This window comes from Mus musculus, chromosome 4 (assembly GCF_000001635.26).
Source record: "Mus musculus strain C57BL/6J chromosome 4, GRCm38.p6 C57BL/6J".
Classification (NCBI taxonomy): Eukaryota; Metazoa; Chordata; class Mammalia; order Rodentia; family Muridae; genus Mus; species Mus musculus.
The window spans coordinates 147,625,759-147,644,928 of record NC_000070.6 but is presented as its reverse complement, the minus strand read 5'-3'; the positions used below and the strand labels follow the sequence as shown (position 1 = coordinate 147,644,928).

At 41.2% G+C, this 19,170-nt stretch overlaps 1 protein-coding gene across 1 annotated transcript in view; it reads left to right on the top strand.

Annotated features, from left to right (window-relative positions):
• The first annotated feature begins 2,420 nt into the window (after positions 1-2,420).
• Positions 2,421-19,170, top strand: part of Zfp979 (zinc finger protein 979) — a 30,573-nt gene continuing 13,823 nt past the window's right edge. The window contains exons 1-2 of the mRNA NM_145078.2: positions 2,421-2,565; positions 3,924-4,017. The gene's annotated coding sequence lies outside the window, so the exon portion shown is untranslated. The remainder of the gene's footprint in view (positions 2,566-3,923; positions 4,018-19,170) is intronic.

Sequence of the window (19,170 nt, the reverse complement as noted above, 5' to 3'; positions counted from 1 at the left end):
AACTCACCACAATGGGTAACAAGTAGCCCTGCATTCTGAAAGGTGTCCATGGGCTCAGAACCCTGTTCTGTAAAGAAAGACCATCAGATCTGGGCTTGTGCTTCTGAGCTCTCACTACCATGATGGCCTAGAATCCATTTTAACTCTCACCGTCATCACAACAGGATTTGAACCTCAGAGGTCACAAGAGAATCCTGGAACTCATTACTTTCATTAAAAGAGTTGACTTCATGCCATATTCTCTAAGGTGACTTGGGTAATTCTTGAGTCTCCTTACCCCAGCTTATGAAGATATGCATGGATGTACATAGAGTATTATAGAGCACAATCAGGGAATCTTCTATGAACAAATGGCTAAACAGTGCAGTATGTATTGTAGGTCTCTTTCTGTTTTCTTCCTTCCTTCCTTCCTTCCTTCCTTCCTTCCTTCCTTCCTTCCTTCCTTCCTTCCTTCCTTCCTTCCTTCTGAAGGAAGATGAAATTGTGTAACTTGTTTAGGAGCCCACAGCCGGGATCGGGGACTGGGAACAAAGCAGAACAGCCCCAGGCAGGCCAAGGCGGGGCTGTTGTTAAAGCATTCCTAAGAACAGCTTGACTGTATGAAAAGGTATTCAAGGACAAATGGGGCTATATTATCTAAGCTAACACCATCTGGTTGGATTCACCCCTCAATCCGGAGACAGGCAAGGCCATCCACACCATCTGGCCGGAGCTGGCCGGAGCTTCCTGTCTCTTCATTACCTCTTGGCGCCAAGTAAAGTCACATAAATCAACTGGTTGTTAGATAAGTCCCAAGCCCACCGGAACAGCTCTAATGCCCCCTTTTTCTGCTGACATGTAATCTTTCTGTTAATGAATCAATCCCGTGCCTTTTGCCAAAATTCCTTGTATTCCCAACCTTTTGCGTCTTTAAAAGCCCCTAGGCTCCGAGTCTGGGGGTCGACTCCCCTGCCTCCTGTGCGAGGTACGTGTCGACCCAGAGCTCTGCCAAATAAACCTCATGCGTCTTGCAACAAGAGAGAATTCTTGTGTTCTTGGGTGTTCCCTGTTCCTGGATTAGAGCGGGGTCCCTAAATTTGGGGTCCTACACTTCCTTCCTTCCTTCCTTCCTTCCTTCCTTCCTTCCTTCCTTCCTTCCTTCTTTCCTTTCTTTATTCTTTCTTTCTTTTGCCAAAAATCTAGACACTTTTTCAAAGGAATTTTTCTTAATTGCCTCACCCTCCAAGCAGTAAATAATATTGTGCCTAAACCTAACATCACTTTAATTCATCATTTTCTTTGACTAAGGTATCCAGCTCCTCTACCTTTTGTCCAAGTCTAATAATCTGTGTCTCACACGTTCTCTATGAGTTATTATTATTCGCCTTACTGCATTTTCTTTTCAGGCTCTTTTCCTTGTTTATTTCTAAGCACATATTGAACAAAATTTTTATATCCTATGTTGTCCTCCTTTCCTTCAGGCTTTTGCTATTATTCTCTTGCCCACGAATAATTTTGTTCCTGTCCTCTATCAATTGACATATGTGGCTTACATACTTTGATCTCTTTTATCATGACTCTGGATTTTCTATTCTTTACCTAGGATATCATGTAAATTGCTCTCTTTATAAGATACATACATAGTTGATAGTTTGAGCCAAAGACATTTTATCTTAGTTTTACTTTGTTTTGGGTATTGAGCACCAGAATTCAGAGGGATTGCTTAATTGTGTGCATTTTTAGCCCAGGAGTCTATACTCCCAATGTGAGAAGTTAGGCAGGATCCATTGTATCTGAAGGATTCAGAACCCAGGTGCAGTCCCTACTACATTCAGTTCTGGTCTAGTCTGGCAGCAACCTTGTAGGAAGCTGAGCAGAGTAGGTCCTGAGAAGTTGTGTTTCCACAACAGAGTTGGAGGAGTGGTTCCTGATGGGGAGGGTGAGCCTCCTGCTTCATTAGATAAGTTTAAGAAAAAGATAAAATAAAAACAAAGAATCAGGGCTGGTGAGATGGCTCAGTGGGTAAGAGCACCCGACTGCTCTTCCGAGGGTCTGGAGTTCAAATCCCAGCAACCACATGGTGGCTCACAACCATCTGTAACAAGATCTGACGCCCTCTTCTGGAGTGTCTGAAGACAGCTACAGTGTACTTACATATAATAAATAAATAAATCAAAAAAAAAACAAAACAAAAAAAAAACAAAGAATCAATCAGTCAATCAAAAAATCAATCAATAAATTAAATATGCAAGCAAGCAAGGAAGCAAAAATCCAAACCAACAAAAATTGCTCTAAAGAACTGGGAAGCTAATTAAGTAAAAAGTCCTGAAGTAGGTGGGCTTAGATGAATGGCAGGAAGCTGGTGAGTATTGGGCGGGTCCAGTAGGAGTGGCTCTGAGGAACCAAGAGGAAGTGACTGGAAGTTCCGCCATCCCATCATTCTCGATGTATCTCGGCTGCCTCGTGGTCAGGAAGCCATGGAAGGAGACTAGTGCCTAGTATTTGCGGAACCTGAAAACTTCCTTAAGCTGCAGTTGCTGTGCTGGCCTCCTAGGACATTCAGCAGCTGGTCCTGTTGCCTTCCAGGTCAGAGGAGTTGTTGGGCTGGGAAACAGGTAGGAGCAGGGCAGGCATGTGGAGCAGGGGTGCGTTTTCTGTTGCTACTCTTACAATTCTGTTATGGATATCTTACCATTATCAGGAAGTTTGAGTTCCCGTGAATTGAGTTTATGTTTTAATTGATTTTATGGTTGCCAGAATATTTTTCTAAAACAACCCAGTAGATCCTTGGCCCTCTCTGGAGTTTGAATACCGGAAGGGAAAGGGGAAGGGGAAGGGGAAGGGGACCCTGAAAAGAAAATGCAGTCAGGTGAATAATAATCATTCATAGAGAATGTGTGTGAGACAGATTATCAGACTTGAAGATATATAGTAGGTTCTGTTAACCCTGAGTGTCCCCAGAGAAAAACCAATTTCTCCATGTGGACCAGCTTTATCAAATAATACATCCTGACCAAGAGATAGACTTTGGTCACATGCTACAGGCATTTTATAGGCCATTGTAGTTTCCTATGAGGCTTTATTATTTTCCTAAGACATGCAACCTGCAGCACTTCAAGAAGATACCTGGTTCTTGTGCTGGTGGTGAGGTTAATTTTTGGCATTTTACTCTGAGGGAGAAGGAATGAAGAGATATCTGGTTGGGTCCAGACTGAACCGGGCCATCATGTGGTGGGAGGGGAATTGAGGATGTGATGGAGGATAGAGGGGCAGGTCAAGAGATCACCAGCAGCCAAGAAAGTACCTATCCAACTATGACTTCATTGATATGTTAACAGGTACCCCTGGTAGCCATTCTTCCTGAATTTCTTTGAATTTTTCCAAGGTTCAGCCCACCATGCTGTGCGGTGATGATTTCAGGAGTAGATATTTTAATAAGTGGAAATTTTTCTATGGATTTTTTTTTGTTTGTTTGTATTTGGTTTTTGTTTTTTTTTTGAGACAGGGTTTCTCTGTGTAGCCCTGATTGTCCTGGAACTCACCAGGCTGGCCTCGAACTCAGAAATCCGCCTACCTCTGCCTCCCAAGTGCTGGGATTAAAGGAGTGCACTACCGGCTTTTACTATGGATTAAGACAAAATTAGACAGCATCTTTTGAATAATTTTGAACACTTACTTACTGAATTACTGTCTGGATTCTGGATCAGAATAATTTTCTTCCAGTCTTCTGTCCTCCTCTTCTGTATTGCTTGGAAAAAGACTCTATGTGTGTTAACTGTGTGACTGACTCTCACATCTTTAGGGTAAACTGAAATACTCAGAAAAATAGGCATTCTCTTGATAACTTCTCTTCATGTTTATCCTTTTCTCGGGTATTGACATCTTTCATTTTTGTTCCATGAACAGTTTCATGTTCATTCTAAACAATATTTACCCATTTTCAGGTCTCCATATGCTCAGTCAACTCTCCATAACTGTAAATCAACACTAAGAGCACTAGAAGGTTAAAGGTCAAGGAGACTCTCACAAAGGATCCAGGTATGTTAGAGGTATTGAACAATGGGTGGAGTTGGGCTCACCTGTGAGTAGAAAGAGGACATGAATTTGATTTTCCCAGATTCTATTTCCTTAATGATTCTGGAAAAGAATAATATTAGAAGTGATGATATGGATTTACCATGGAAGGAAGTGCTGTCAGCTGTTACTTGATGTCAATATTTAATTAATTTTGATCCTGGGAAATTGCTGTTGCTCATTGAAATCAAAGTTTCTTTTATCCAGATTGAAAGCAACATCAGGCTATGGTTGTTATAAGGGCAATTTATACATAAAGCAAATGTCAGCAGTAGATTCCCTCCTAGGGCCTGTGACCTTACTTATCGTATTTTTTAGGCAGATTTTCACTGTAATCTATGGATTTTTGTTTCCTGTGGAGCTTGAAAGAGAAAACCTGTTACCCACAGATATTCTTGCCAGTATCATAAAAATTTCCATTTTGGCAGATTCAGATTGGAGCAAGCAGGTTACAAACCTGAATATAGACATTGATAACTCTGCTTCCTGCCCCAATTTGCCTAGCAATTTTTTTCACTATGGAAGTTCCCACCGGGGTGTCTAAGATGTCTGTTGAGAGTGAATGGTCTGATATGAGGTGGCTTTCTCCAGAAGGTCTATTTGCTTTCTGAATCACCTATTCTATCCACTCTAAATGTTTTCCTGTCCTTGACCTGTGTTCTTAATTGATGTTCTGTGTTGCATTAATCCCCATTAGAGTAGAATAATTATTTTTGACCTTCTCTGTACTGGTTGCTTTAGTTTTGAATCTGTTTGCCTTATTTCTGAGGTATGTTTCTTCTCTTCTATCCTTGAGAGCTTTTATACTGAGCAGTGTCTACTTTTTACCCCAGGGCTCTATAAGTAAGTTTCATTCTCCTATTGTCACTGTAATTTGGGAGGATTCCTGCCTACATCTTTTAACTTAGGCCTAGTGATGTAAGCTTCTACTCTCCATACAGTATTATCTAGGCCTGGTGTGTTTTCAACCTCTGAAATTTGCTGCTGAGTAAGCCCCCCCCCCCCCTTTCTTATTCCTTCTCAATGCTTATCTGGCTGATTCAATTCGGTTTTTCCAGCTCAAACTCCTCTCCGAGCTGAGTTCTTCTCTCAGACACTGAATTGTTCCACTTGGCCTTAAATTAACTGTAGAAATCTTTTCTCATCTTCTGGCTCCTTCTCTTTCTCCTGCTCATTCTATCTTTACCTGTTCCTAGCATGTTCTCTCTTCAGTCTGACTCTGTAAAACTCTCAGAACCCAGGTGCAGTGTCCTAGTACATCCAGCTCTGGTCTAGTCTGGCAGCAACATTGTGGGGAAGCTGTGCAGAGAAATTCCAGAGAAGTTGTGTGAAACTGCAACAGAGTTGGAGGAGTGGTTCCCCAACAGAGTTGGGGAGGGTGGGCTTCATGCATGATTAAATAAGTTTAAGAAAAAGACAAAATTAAAACGAAGAATCAACCAATCAATCAATGAATTAAGTAAGCAAGCAATTAAAAATCCAAAACAATAAAAATTGCTGTGAAGAGCTGGGAAGCTAATTAATTAAAAGGTCCTGAAGTAGGTGGGCTTAGAAGAATTGCAGGAAGCTGCTGAATATTGGGCGGGTCCAGAAGGAGGGGCTCTGAGGAACCAGGCAGAAATGACAGGAAGTTCTGCCTTTTCAGCATTCTCCTTGTACCTTGGCTGCCTTGTGGTCAGGATGTCCTGGAGGAAGACTAGTGCCTAGTATTTGCAGAACCTGAAAATTTCCTTGCTGGCCTCCTAGGACATTCAGCAGCTGGTCCTGTTGCCTTCCAGGTCAGAGGAGCTGTTGTACTAGGAAATGGGCAGGAGCAGGGCAGGCACGTGGAGCAGGGGTGCATTTTCTGTCGCTACTCTCACAATCTGTTGTGGATATCTTACCATTGTCAGGAAGTTTGAGATCCTGTGATTTTGGTTCATGATGATGTTTTAATCAATTTTATGGTTGCCAGAATATTTTTCTAAAGTATCCTTGTAGATCCTTGGCTGCATCTGGAGTTTGTATACCGGGAGGTTTGTCTTTGCAAAAGCCTTTATAAAGCAACTGTAATTCAAATTCGTTCCTGCTTTCTTAACTCCCCTGTTCCTTCATTTGCCATTTCATTTCCCTTTCTCCAGGGAACTGAGTAGGCATCCTGAGAGAGCCTTGTAGATATTTGTCATATGGGGAATTGGTGAAGATTTGATTGAATTAGAAAATTTACGTTATAAAGCACCATCATATGGCTGTATATATTCACATTAACCTAACAAAGTTATAGTCTCCGTTAGTTTCACACTGAGTTATATGTAGTCATTGATGTAAATACAGCATCCAGAGATGTGTCTTCATAGTCTTAGTTATTAATGTTACACCTTAGGTTTCATTGAAGCATGAAAACAGGTTTGCAGCAATGAACAACTAAGGAGAAGATATATAGTAGGTTCTGTTAACCCTTAATGTCGTCAGAGAAAAAAAAATTCTACAATGTTGGAAAGCTTTTTAAAATATTACATCTTGACCAAGAGATAGACTTTGGTCACTTCCTACAGCTGGTTTTATATGCCCTTGTCATTTTCTGTGAGGCCTTATTATTTTCCTAAGACATGCAACCTGCAGAGCTGCAAGAAGATACCTGGTTCTTGGGCTTGTGGTGGGGTTAATTTTTGGTATTTCAGCATGAGGGAGAAAGCATTCAGAGTTATCTCTTTGGGTCCAGACTGAACCAGTTCATTAGATGGGGGGAAGGGAATTGAAGATGAGAAGGAGAATAGAGGTCAAGCCAAGAGTTAACCAGGAGCCAAGAAAGCACCATCCCAATCCCTGTCTTCATTGATATGTTAATAGTTACCCCAGTTAGCCTTTCCTCCTGAATTCTTCTAATCCTCCAAGGTTCTGCCCAGCATGCTGTGAAAGGATGACTCTAGGCTAAGATATTTTTATAAATAGAAAACTTACTATGGATTAGGACAAAATTAAACAGCACCTTTGAAATAATTATGATTGCTCACTTTCTTAAGAAAAATGACTCCTTGTTTCATGAAAAGCACTTTGCCCATACACATTCATGGTTTGTTGAGTGCTGCACTGTGGAGTTCTTGCAGGTGTGGTAATGCTTAGACCCTGCATTCAGGGTTTTTTTCAGCAATCTCTTGTTGGAGAAGTTCAACAGTTTGGATCCTGCGTGTCACAATAGTTTTCTTACATTCTTCCTTGTTTCTCAGTGATTCTGGGAAAAGGACTCTCTGTGTGTTAACTGTGTGACTGACTCAAGAGTAAACTGAAATCCTCAGGGAAAAAGAGACATTCTCATGACATCTTCTCTTTCCTTCATGTTTATCCTTTCACCTGGTGTTGGCATCTTTCATTTTTGTCACATGAAAAGGTCCAGGTTTTTTTGAATGATTTTCCCATTTTCAGGTCTTCATTTTCTCAGCCAAATCTTCATAAATATAAATCAAATCTAAGAGCCCTAGATGGTAAAGGCCAAGGAGACACTATTGAAGGATCCAGGTGTGTTAGCAGCTTTGAAAAGGGGTGGGGTGGGGCTCACCTGCCAGTACAAAGAGGACATGAATTTGGTTTTGCCAGCTTCTGTTTCATTAATGATTCTGAAAGATTTCACTAAGAATATTAGATGTGATGATATGGATTTCCCATGGTAGGTAGTGCTGTCAGCTGTCACTTCATGTCAATATTTAATTAATTTTGATGCTGGGAAATTGCTGTTGCCCATTGAAATCAAAGTTTCTTTTACCCAGACTGAAAAGCATCAGTTAATGTGTTTGAAAAGGGCCATTTACACAGGAAGCAAATGTCAGTCTTGGATTCGCTCCCAGGGCCTGTGACCTTCTTTATTGGATTTTAGCCAGAATCTCTGTTTAGTCTATGTATGCTTTTCCTGAGGAGCTGGCCTCAGCTTGAACAGGAAAGCCTTTTGTTACCCACAGATAGCCTTGCCACTATGATACTGGCGGCCATGCCTTGCCTGGCAGATTGAAATTGTAGCACACAGGATACAAATCTGGGTATGGCCATTGATAGCTCTGCCTCCTGCCCCAGTTTGCATAGCAGTTTCTGGACTCTGAATGCTACCATCAGAGAGTCCATCCACAATATTTGTTGACAGAGTGGATGGTCTGATCTGAGTTGTTCTTCTCCAGAAGATGCACTTGCTCTCTGAATCACATCTTCGGTCCAATCTACATGAGTTTAAGTCCTTGAATTGTGTTCACACTGATGCAGTTTGTTGAATTTGGCCTTATTTTATTGTGGATACCAACAAGAGCTTGCTGACAGGAGGCTGATATAACTGTCTCCTGAGAGGCTCTATAAGTGCCTGACAAATACAGAAGTGGGTGCTCACAGTCATCCATTGGACAGTGCACAGGGTCCCCAGTGAAAGAGCTAGAGAAATTACCCAAAGAGCTGAAGGGGATTACAGCCCCATAGTAGGAACAAAAATATGAACTAACCAGTATACCTAGAGCTCCTTGAGACTAAACCAACAACCAACGAAAACACATGGTGGGACTCATGGCTCTAGCTACATATGTAGGTGATGATGGCCTAGTCTGTCATCAATGAGAGGAGAGGCCCTTCGTCCTGTGAAGGTTCTATGCCAGAATAAAACACCAGGGCCAGGAAGCCAGAGAGGGTGGGTTGGTTAGCAGGGGTGGGGCAATAGGATAGGGGATTTTTGGAGAGGAAAGTAGGAAAGTGGTTAACATTTGAAATGTAAATGAAGAAATTATCAAATAAAAATTGAAAAAAAAAAGGATGGAATAATCTCTTTCCTGCCTTGTCTGGACCGTTTGGTTTAGTTTCAAGTCTCTTTCCATTTGTTTTCTGAGGTGTGTTTCTTCTCTTTTTACATTCTAGAAAGCTTTTATAGTGAGTGGTATTAGATTTTGCACAGGACTGTAAAACTAACCTTTATTCTACTATTATAATTATTGTCTGGGAGGCTGACTGCCTCTGTCTAATTATCATGGCCTAGTCCTGTAAGCCTCTAGCCTCTAAATAATCTTATGTAGTCCTAGAGTGTTTTCAGCCTCTGAGATTTCCTGCTGATTAAACTCCCCCTTTCTTGTTTGTTTATTTCAACTCCTTTTTTAAAAATATTTTATTTTTTTGGTTTTCCTGACACGGTTTCTCTGTGTAGAGTTCTGGCTGCCCTGGAACTCACTCTGCAGACCAGGTTGGCCTGGAACTGAGAAAAGTGCTGGGATTAAAGGCATGCACCACCACTGCCCAGCCTCATTTCAACTCTTACCTGGATGGTTCAACTCAGCTGTTCAGGCTCAAACTACTCTCCCAGCTGACTCATTCAGCCTGGTTCTCAGACACTGAATTGCTCTGCTTGGCCTTAAATTAACTGTAGCAATCTTTTTTTAAATCTTCTGGCTCCTTCTCTTTCTCCTGCTCATTCTGTCTTTACCTGTGCCTAGCACAGGAAATCAATATTTCCCTCGTCAATTCTCATTCATTTTCTGACATTCCATGGTACTTGATAATCTGCTTTTTCTCATTGTCAATCCATACTTCTGAGGCCAGGGCGTTGAAAGAGATCATACATATACCTGTTAAATGCCAAGAGAAATATCTGACATGAGAGAAATATAAGGTCAAAGAAATACATAAGAAGCACTGAATATTTGCTGATATCATGTGTCCCTGTGTCTCTGAATCTCGCCGGCAAGAACACACACACAGGACAAACTCGGATCCTTCTGCAGCAAAGCTTTAATGCATCTCGAGAGATAGATGATCAGCTTCTGGGGAGGAGGAGACCCAGAGCACAGGAAACTCGGTCCTTTTATAGACCACGAAGAGCGGTTGGAGATGTGCCTTGCCCTGATTGGCTGCTCACCATCAACCCAGATGATGCCACGGGACAGGCAGGGCACAAGGAATGGAAAAATACCCCAGCACATGCGCAGACTACTTGTTTACCAGTTAGAACACCGAATGTCAGCACTATCTTGTAATGGTGACTGCAAGGGCGGCTCCTCACAATCATGGTCATGACAACTTTCTTCAGCAATAGTATCTCCATGTTCAGAATGAATTCTTATGTTTTTATTTATGCATAAACATATGTATGTATGTGTGCATATATGTGTATGTATGTGTATTGGTATGTATGCCAGGAGACCATTATCACACATTCTTTCTTTCATGTTAACCTTTAAGAGTGGTGGCTAGAGATGAAATCTGTAACAGCTAGGCTCCGAAGAGTGTCATTGCATTCATATTTATTACTGATTGGGAACCTGAGAACTGCCTGGAACAATGCCACAATGCAGATACATGCTTGTTGAGGATGATGTTCCAACGGTGATATTATTTAACAGATTTGATATAAGGAGGGAATCCTTCCAAGGGCATACCCTCAAATGATTCATTTTATCTCTGTGCATATATATTCTCCCTGGCAGCCATCAGTGAGTTTCTACCATGTCTTCTCCTTGATTTTGTATGTCAATATATTTTATGAAATATGCTCTCAACATGAAATATAATCATAGTAACACTATTCATAAAATTGCATATGAATTTATATACAAGTCAAATGTCATTTTTACACTAAAGACACTTAACTTGATTATTTTTAATTAAATTTATAAAATTTTTTCCACACCCCATCCCATCCCTTCTCCCCTCCCTCCAAGAGGATGTCTGCATGCCCCACCATCCCACCAGGCCTCCCCAATACTAGGTGCATCTTCTTTCACTGAGGTCAGACCAGGTAGTCATCCACTGTTTATTTGTCATGGTCTTCATGTCAGCTGCTGTATGCTGCCTGGTTGTTGGCCCTTTTTCTGAGAGATCTTGGGGGCGGGGGTCCCGTTCAGTTGAGACTGCTGGTATATGGATGGGGCCACCCTCCTCCTCAGCTCCTTCTGGCTTTCCCCCAAATCAACCATAGGGGTCATTGGCTTCCATCCATTGGCTAAGTGCTAGAATCTGCATCTGACTCAGCTGTTTGTTGGACCTCTTAGAGGGCAGCCATGCTAGCCTCCTGTCTACAAGCACAACACAGTATGAGTAACAGTGTCACTGCTCTTTGTCTCCCCTGGATATGGATCCTAATTTGGGTTTGTCCATGGACCTCCTTTCTCTCATGTGCTTCTTCAGTTTTGTCCTTGGAGATCCTTCAAACAGGAACAATTGCAACTCCATCACTCCACTTGAAGCTGGACAGCACTTTATCCAAAGTCTCTCCCTTTGAGTCCTGGGAGTCTCTCACCTCCTAGGTCTTTGGAACATGTGAGATGGACCTCCATAGCCTACTTGCTGAGGCTGTCTATTTCCATTTTTTCTACTGGTCCTCAGGGCTTCAGTCCTCCCCCTATCCCTCATAATGTCTGATCATGTTTCCCCTTCCCTTCTCTGTCCCTACTCCCACTCAGGTCCCTCCCTCCTTCTTCACCCATGACTGCTTTCTTCTCTCTCCCAAGTGGGATTGAGACATCCTCACTTGGAACCTTGAACTTATTAACCCTCTTTCGTCATTTACATTTTATTATATACTTTTTTTGGCTGATATCCTTTTATTAGTGTGTACATACTATGCATGTCCTTTCTGAGTTTGAGTTACCTCACTCAGGATGGAATTTCCTAGTTCAATCCATTTTCCTCCAAACCTCTTGATGTCATTGTTCTTAATAGATGAATAATATTCCATTGTGTAAATGAACCATATTTCAGTATCGATTCTTCCATTGTGGGGCATATGGGTTGTTTCCAGCTCCTGGCTATCACAAATAAGGCCACTCTGAACATAGTGGAACACAAGCCCCTGTGTCATGGTGGGGCATCTTTTGTGTATATGCCCAAGAGTGTAGCTGGGTTTTAAGGTATATCTATTTCCAATTTTCTTAGGAATCTCCAGATTGATTTCCAGAATGGTTGACCAGTTTGCAATTCCACAAGCAATGGAGGAGTGGTCCTCTTTCTCCACATCCTGGCCAGCAAGTGCTGTCACCTGAGTTTTTGATCTTAGCCATTCTGATTGGTGGAAGGTGGAATCTCAGTGTTGCTTTGATTTATATTTTTCGGATCACTAAAGACTTTGAACATTTCTTTTGAAGTTTCTCAGCCTTCCACAGTTGCTTCATTGTGAATTCTCTGTTTAGGTATTGTACTGGCTAGTTTTGTGTCAACTTGACACAACTTGAGTTATCACAGAGAAAGGAGCTTCAGTTGAGGAAATTTCTCCATGAGATCCAACTGTAAGGCATTTTCTCAATTAGTGATCAAGGGGGAAAGGCCCTTGTGGTTGGGACCATCTCAGGGCTGGTAGTCTTGGTTCTATAAGAAAGCAGGCTGAGCAAGCCAGGGGAGGCAAGCCAGTACAGAACATCCCTCCATGGCCTCTGCATCAGCTCCTGCTCCCTGACCTGCTTGAGTTCCAGTCCTGACTTCCTTTGGTGATGAACAGCAGTATGGAAGTGTAAGCCAAATAAACCCTTTCCTCCCCAACTTGCTTCTTGGTCATGATGTTTGTGCAGGAATAGAAACCCTGACTAAGACAAATTGGTACCAGCAGAGTGGGGTATTCCTGTGACAACCTGACCATGTTTTGGGGAGGACTGTGGAAGGACTTTGGAACTTTGGGCTTGAAGATCCATCCGTTGTTAAGAGCTCTGTCGGATGTTGTGTAGGAGCTTGGAAGATACTGTTGAGAACACTGCAGAAGATGGAGGTCTGGTTTGTGAAATTTCAGAGGGAAAATTAAAGACTCTTTTCAGGGCCATTGCTGTTTTGAATGTGAAGATTCTGTAGTTCTGGTTAGCTGGGGCTGAAGAATCAGTTGTGATTAACAAGATACCAGAACTACTAAAGCAAAAACTTTGCATACTGGGACTATTGATGCTGGTTAGCTGGAGCTAAGAAATTAGTGGTGATTAAGAAGAGACCAGCATCATTGAGGTGACATCTTCTGGGAAGTGTTTTCTGAAAGCACAAAGAGGCTGTGTTCCAGAGATGGCCAAGGTTGTACTCCTGCTGCAGCAGGACTTGGTAATATGTAAGGGTCACCCAGGTGGTACTGGTTTTGAAGGCATGAAGGGGTCACGCAAAGCAGCTGAGGCTCGGCACTGTGAGAGGCCATGGAAGGCCATTGGTGAAGGTGCAGCCTCAGTTGCAATTGAAGGCCCAGGATTGAAGGGGTCATGCAGTGTTTTGGAGATGCCAGTACCATGAGATGACCACCAAGAGCAGCAGCAGCAGTGGAGTACAGGCATCTGGAGCCTAGAGGATGACGTGTGTGCTACAAAGGGCCTGGCTGGAGAAGTGACCCAAGCCCTTGGAGGAGCCCAGAAGATCGTGAGTTGGATCCCAGACATTGGACGGTTGGAGATTGACTTTTGCTTTTGATTGTGACTGTGTCCTGATATTTTCCCTCTTGAAGAAAGAAACTGTTTTAGTGGAGCCCACAGTTAAGAGACTTTTAATTGTAAAAAGACTTTGGATTTTAAAAGAGATGGATATTTTAAAGAGATTGAAAATTTAAGAATATGTAAAGACTGTGGGACTTTTAAAGTTATTTAGAATGGGGATGAATAAGATTGTAAGGGTTGAGGCTTAGTAGTGATGTTTTTGTGTGTCAAGTTGACAAGGGGTCAATTGTACTGGCTAGTTTTGTGTCAACTTGACACAGCTGGAGTTATCACAGAGAAAGGAGCTTCAGTTGAGGAAATGCCTCCATGAGATCCAACTGTAAGGCATTTTCTCAATTAGTGATCAAGGGGGAAAGGCCCTTGTGGGTGGGACCATCTCAGGGCTGGTAGTCTTGGTTCTATAAGAAAGCGGGCTGAGCAAGCCAGGGGAGGCAAGCTAGTACAGAACATCCCTCCATGGCCTCTGCATCAGCTCCTGCTCCCTGACCTGCTTGAGTTCCAGTCCTGACTTCCTTGGTGATGAACAGCAGTATGGAAGTGTAAGCCAAATAAACCCTTTCCTCCCCAACTTGCTTCTTGGTCATGATGTTTGTGCAGGAATAGAAACCCTGACTAAGACAGGTATCTACCCCATTTTTTGATTGGGTTGTTTGGTTTCTTGGTGTTTAGGTTCTTGAGTCCTGTACATATTTTGGATATTAGCCTTCTATCAAGTGTGGGGATACAGAAGATTTTTTTCCCCAATTTGTAGGTTGCCACTTTGTCCTATTTACTATGTCCTTTGCCTTACAAAACTATCTAGTTTCATGAGGTCCCATTTTTCCATTCCTGATCATAGAGCCTGAGGCATTAGAATTCTTTCTAGGAAATTTTTTCACTGTGACATTAAGTTTGGGACTCTTTTTCTACTTTATCTTCTATTTTATTGATTCTATCTTGTTTTATGTTAAGGTCCTTGATCCACCTGGACTTGTGCTTTGTGCACGTTTATACAAATGTATCTATTTTCAGTTTTCCACATACAGACTGCCAGTTAGACCAACATCAGGTATTGAAGATTTTGTCTTTTATCCATTATATATTTTTGGCTTCTTTGTCAAAGATCAATTGTCTGTAAGTTTGTGGTTTAATTACTAGGCCTTCAATTGTATTCCATTGATCAATCTGTCTGTCTCTGTATCAGTACATGCAGTTTTTATCACTATTGCTCTGAAGTAACCTGTAACGTTTACAAAAAGAAATGAAGTCCACTGTTTTTTAAACATAGCAGCTCCTATGTAGTTTGCTTGGGTGTGCTTTCTGGTTGCTAAATCTAGATATAGAGGCTAGTTTTAAGTGAGAAATTACCTTTCTGTTTTTTCAGTTCCTTCACAGACTAAGTTTGGCTGTCCTGGAAATATCTCTCTGGATAGATCTTGTACACTTAGGTGTGTCTTGCTCTGTCTCCTGAATCCTGGTGTTAAAGATGTGTCCCATGATACCTGGATCTAACATTTTCCTCATTAGAATTTGATCTGTTCCAGGCTTTTCTTGGACTTTGAAAACTGCCTTCATTTTCAAACTCAAACCAGAATCTTAAGTGGGTCAAATTTTGTCTGAGATCATCACTCTCTCACTTCCTGGTACTCCTTTATTCCTCACACCATGAGCCTTGTTTTTAAACCATGCCTTTCCCTTTACTGACTCATTAGTGTAGCTACCTCTGTAATTTTAGGTACTTCGAGCCCCTTATACAAATCATATTGCATGTTTATATTTTGGATAGTTGAGAAATGTTGGGCAGTGAGTGCAGGGAATTTAAAGGGAATCCCATGTCCCACCAGAGCTCCAGTGCTCTGGGCAAGTGGACAGCACTCTCTATGAGGCCCAGGTGGGTGTCTGGCCGTGGGAAGCTATGGATTTCCAGTCATTAGGGGTAGAGAGGGAGCAGTTTGTGGTCTCTGGGCCTCACAGAGGCCACAGACAACAGGTCCTCTGTCATGGACATCCCAGATGTCACTCTATGTTGTGAAAGAGCTGAGAACAAAGTGAGGGCCCTGGGGGTAACTGGGTCATCCCAAGGGCTGAAGGGAGAAGGGAGCAGGGGTATAAGGCACTCAAGTGTTTCCCAGGATGTGAGAGTCTTTAGTCTGGTCTGGTGACTGGAAACACTGAGAGGCTTTGCTGCTGGAGGTGATACGTGGCTCTTTAGAGTCAGCCCTATTCCAATCATTGAAGAACAGCTGGTCTTAATGAGTGGAGAGATGGTCCCTGGTTTTAAGGTGTTTATTGTAAAAAGAGGAAGAGGAAGGAGTAGGGAAGTAGAAGCCAGCCATGACCATGTGGAGAGAGGGAGGAGAGGATAGGGAGGAGGAGAGCTAGAGATGAGAATAAGAGATTTAAGAGCTTAAGAGAGAGAGGAGGGGCCAAACAGCCCCTTTTATACTGGGCTGGGTTACCTATCTAGTTGTTGCAACATAACTGTGGGGAGGAGCATACCTTGCTATTGTCAGGTAACTATGAGGGTGGAGTTTAGCCAGAATGCCAGGGACTTGGGACATTGTCAATATGACAGATAGTCACAGGATTATTGAGTTGTGGGGCTCCGTGTTGTCAGACACCTGTGTCTGGGAACATAGCTCACTGTTCTATCCCTTGTAGAGTTTTCTACTGGGTCTCCAAAGTAAGCTTTGCTCAATTAGAACACAGGCTGCCTTTCACAGTCCCACAGAGAAAAGCTCTAAAGAATAGCTTTTATTTTAAATTATATAATCTTCAACTCATGTTTTCATAGTTCTTTCCCAAGGCCATAGCATTACCATTTTCCTGAGAAATAACAGACACATTGTTGCTTCATGGAATCTTACTGTTTCTGGTTATGTAGACATAAACCTTGGCTGGGAGAACATTCCCTAAGAACATAGGCAGGGAGGACAAGCCTTATGCCTACAGGAGCCATCTGAACCTGAGAAATCACACATACTGTTGAACCTACTCCATTCGATTTCTATGACAGACCTTGCAGACAGACTTTTATTTATTTTTTTAAACTTTTATTTAACTATAGGTGTGTTCTTCTGTATATTTTTCTATGTCCTGCATGCCTATATGAGACCAGTGGAGCCCAGAAGTCATCACAAAATGCATCACACAGGAGTCAGACAAAAATCATACCTTGTTTTGTGTGTAGAAAGAATTAGTCTGTGTTTCTTTTCATGAACAGCAAGTGCCCTTTACCTCTGAGTCATCTCTCCAGCCCAGAGGTTTACATTTCTGCTACAGTTTTTTTTTAAATTTATTTATTCATTATATGTTCGTACACTTTAGCTGTCTTCAGACACTCCAGAAGAGGGAGTCAGATCTCGTTACGGATGGTTGTGAGCCACCATGTGGTTGCTGGGATTTGAACTCTAGACCTTTGGAAGAGCAGTCGGGTGCTCTTACACACTGAGCCATCTCACCAGCCCCTCTGCTACAGTTTTATGATAGAACCTGAATATAACCCTGAGTTCTATTTTTTGTTAAAAAATGAAGGAAGAATCAGAAATGATAGTAATCTGTGCCACCCATAATCATGTTAGATGAATGAGCTCAAATAATAAAGATAAGAATAGTGATCAAGTCAAAGAATCATAAATGGTTCTGATCCTTGCAGTCTATAATCATGTTAGATGAGTGAGCTTAAATAATAAATCAAAGAATATTTCTGGAGTCAAAAGACTCAGACTTTAAGTTGGACAGTCATAGATTTATGAACAATAATGTATCCATAATTAATGACAAATTAGTATAATTCTTATACAACTTAAAACGTTCCTTTCCATTATAAAAAAACACTCTACATTATCATTGTGTTGTCACATAACCCATTTATTTACAAATATACTTCTAACTATTCTGAAGGTAAACCTGTGTGGAATTTATGAAATTATTATCTGTTTTGATTTTGTCATGTATTAGAAAATGGCACATGATATTAATGCTATGAAATGTTTTTTTTTTTTCTGAGACAGGGTTTTCTGTGTAGCCCTGGCTGTCCTGTAACTCACTCTGTAGAACAGGCTGGCCTCCAACTCAGAAATCCGCATGCCTCTGCCTCCTGAGTGTTGGGATTAAAGGTGCGAGCCACCACAACCGGCTTAATTTTTCTATTTATTTTACTAAATATCCTCAAATTAATTGTTCAATACATATTTCAATTCTTCATGAAAATATGCTTATGGAATTGGATCACAAGGTATTTTATTCTATGTCTTGCTTCTAATGGTGGTTTTATACTCTGATTTTACAGTTTTTATCTGCTTAGATACAAAGAAAATTATTTCTTTTAAGTAATCCTTGAATTTTTACTCCCTACTCTATTTCATTGGTCTAGAAAGGATACAGCATTGTATATAGGCCTTAGGATCTCAACTGAGCATTTTAGACTAGAGTCTAGCTGTTGACACCCAACTGCATACAGGATAGATACAGGGTCCACATTTGATCAAAGCTGACAGTTGTAGATTTTTTTAGTCACCATCATTTATAATCTGAGATGTGATACTGTGATCAATATTGTTATTAAAAACTGTTCTTAAAGATATCTATAAAGTGTTCTTAAAGATATTCCTGCATCCAGACCTCACATGTATACTTTATTATGTCTCAGTATTTGCTGACTGTGAGGCCATTATGTCACCTACCCCTTCCTAAAACAAGAAGACACAATATACACTATGATGATTTTAGATGATATCATTTCTTAAAATGGCCTCATAATTCTTATGACCTAACGTATATTCTGTTCTTGATTAGCTTCCAGAATATGACATGATTTTTTTTCCTCTGAAAGGGAACCTTAAATCCAATCATAATATGTTTTTCTATATTTTCGTCTGATGCTTTCCTAAAGCACCATGATCAAGGAAAGTAATAGAAGAAAAAGACCACTTTGGGTAATGCTTCCAGAGGATAACTATCCACCATGGTAAGGAGGCCTGACAGCAAATAACCATGTTTTTGAAATAGATAGCTGAGAGATCACATCCTCACCTCCAGTCACTAAGGAGGAAAAGAGAACTAAGGTGGCTTTGGTCTACTGTTTTTCTCAGAGCCTACTACCAGTTTCATTCTTTATTCAGTAAGGTTCCACAGCTAAATGTTTTAAAACATTGTGACCAACTGGGGTTCCAACTTCAAAAGTGAGACATATTCATTCAGAACTATATCGGCAGTCTTCTAACATTCTTTCACATTTTAGCCAGTTTTGATATCAACATAGTAAATATAACTTTAATTTCTCGTTTGGGTTTCCTGTTTGGTTTGGTTTTTTGTTTGTTTGTTTGTTTGTGAGACAGAATCTCACTCTGCAGACTTAACTCTCATGTATCCTGATATAGATACAGGAATGGCTTCTAGTTCACATAAATTTACCTGCCTGAGCACCCACAGTGCTAAGATGAAAGACCTTCCCCCACTGTATTATGCTTGAATCAAACATTTATCTTTTAATATTTCTGCTAACATGCAACAAGAATTTTGTTCATTTGTGTCATCTAGGACTTACTTGATTGAGCTAGCTCCTTCAGCTTCCATTGGAACATTGATATTTGTGTTCTGCATGCTCTATCTTTTTGAATTGGCCCTCCATTGAGTTACCATCCGGCTTAGAGTTCATTTCTCATTTCATTCAGATTGAGGATTCCTTAGATGTTTATATGTCTGGATGCAATGTCAACATCCTGCATTATCAAAATTATTTCCTTAG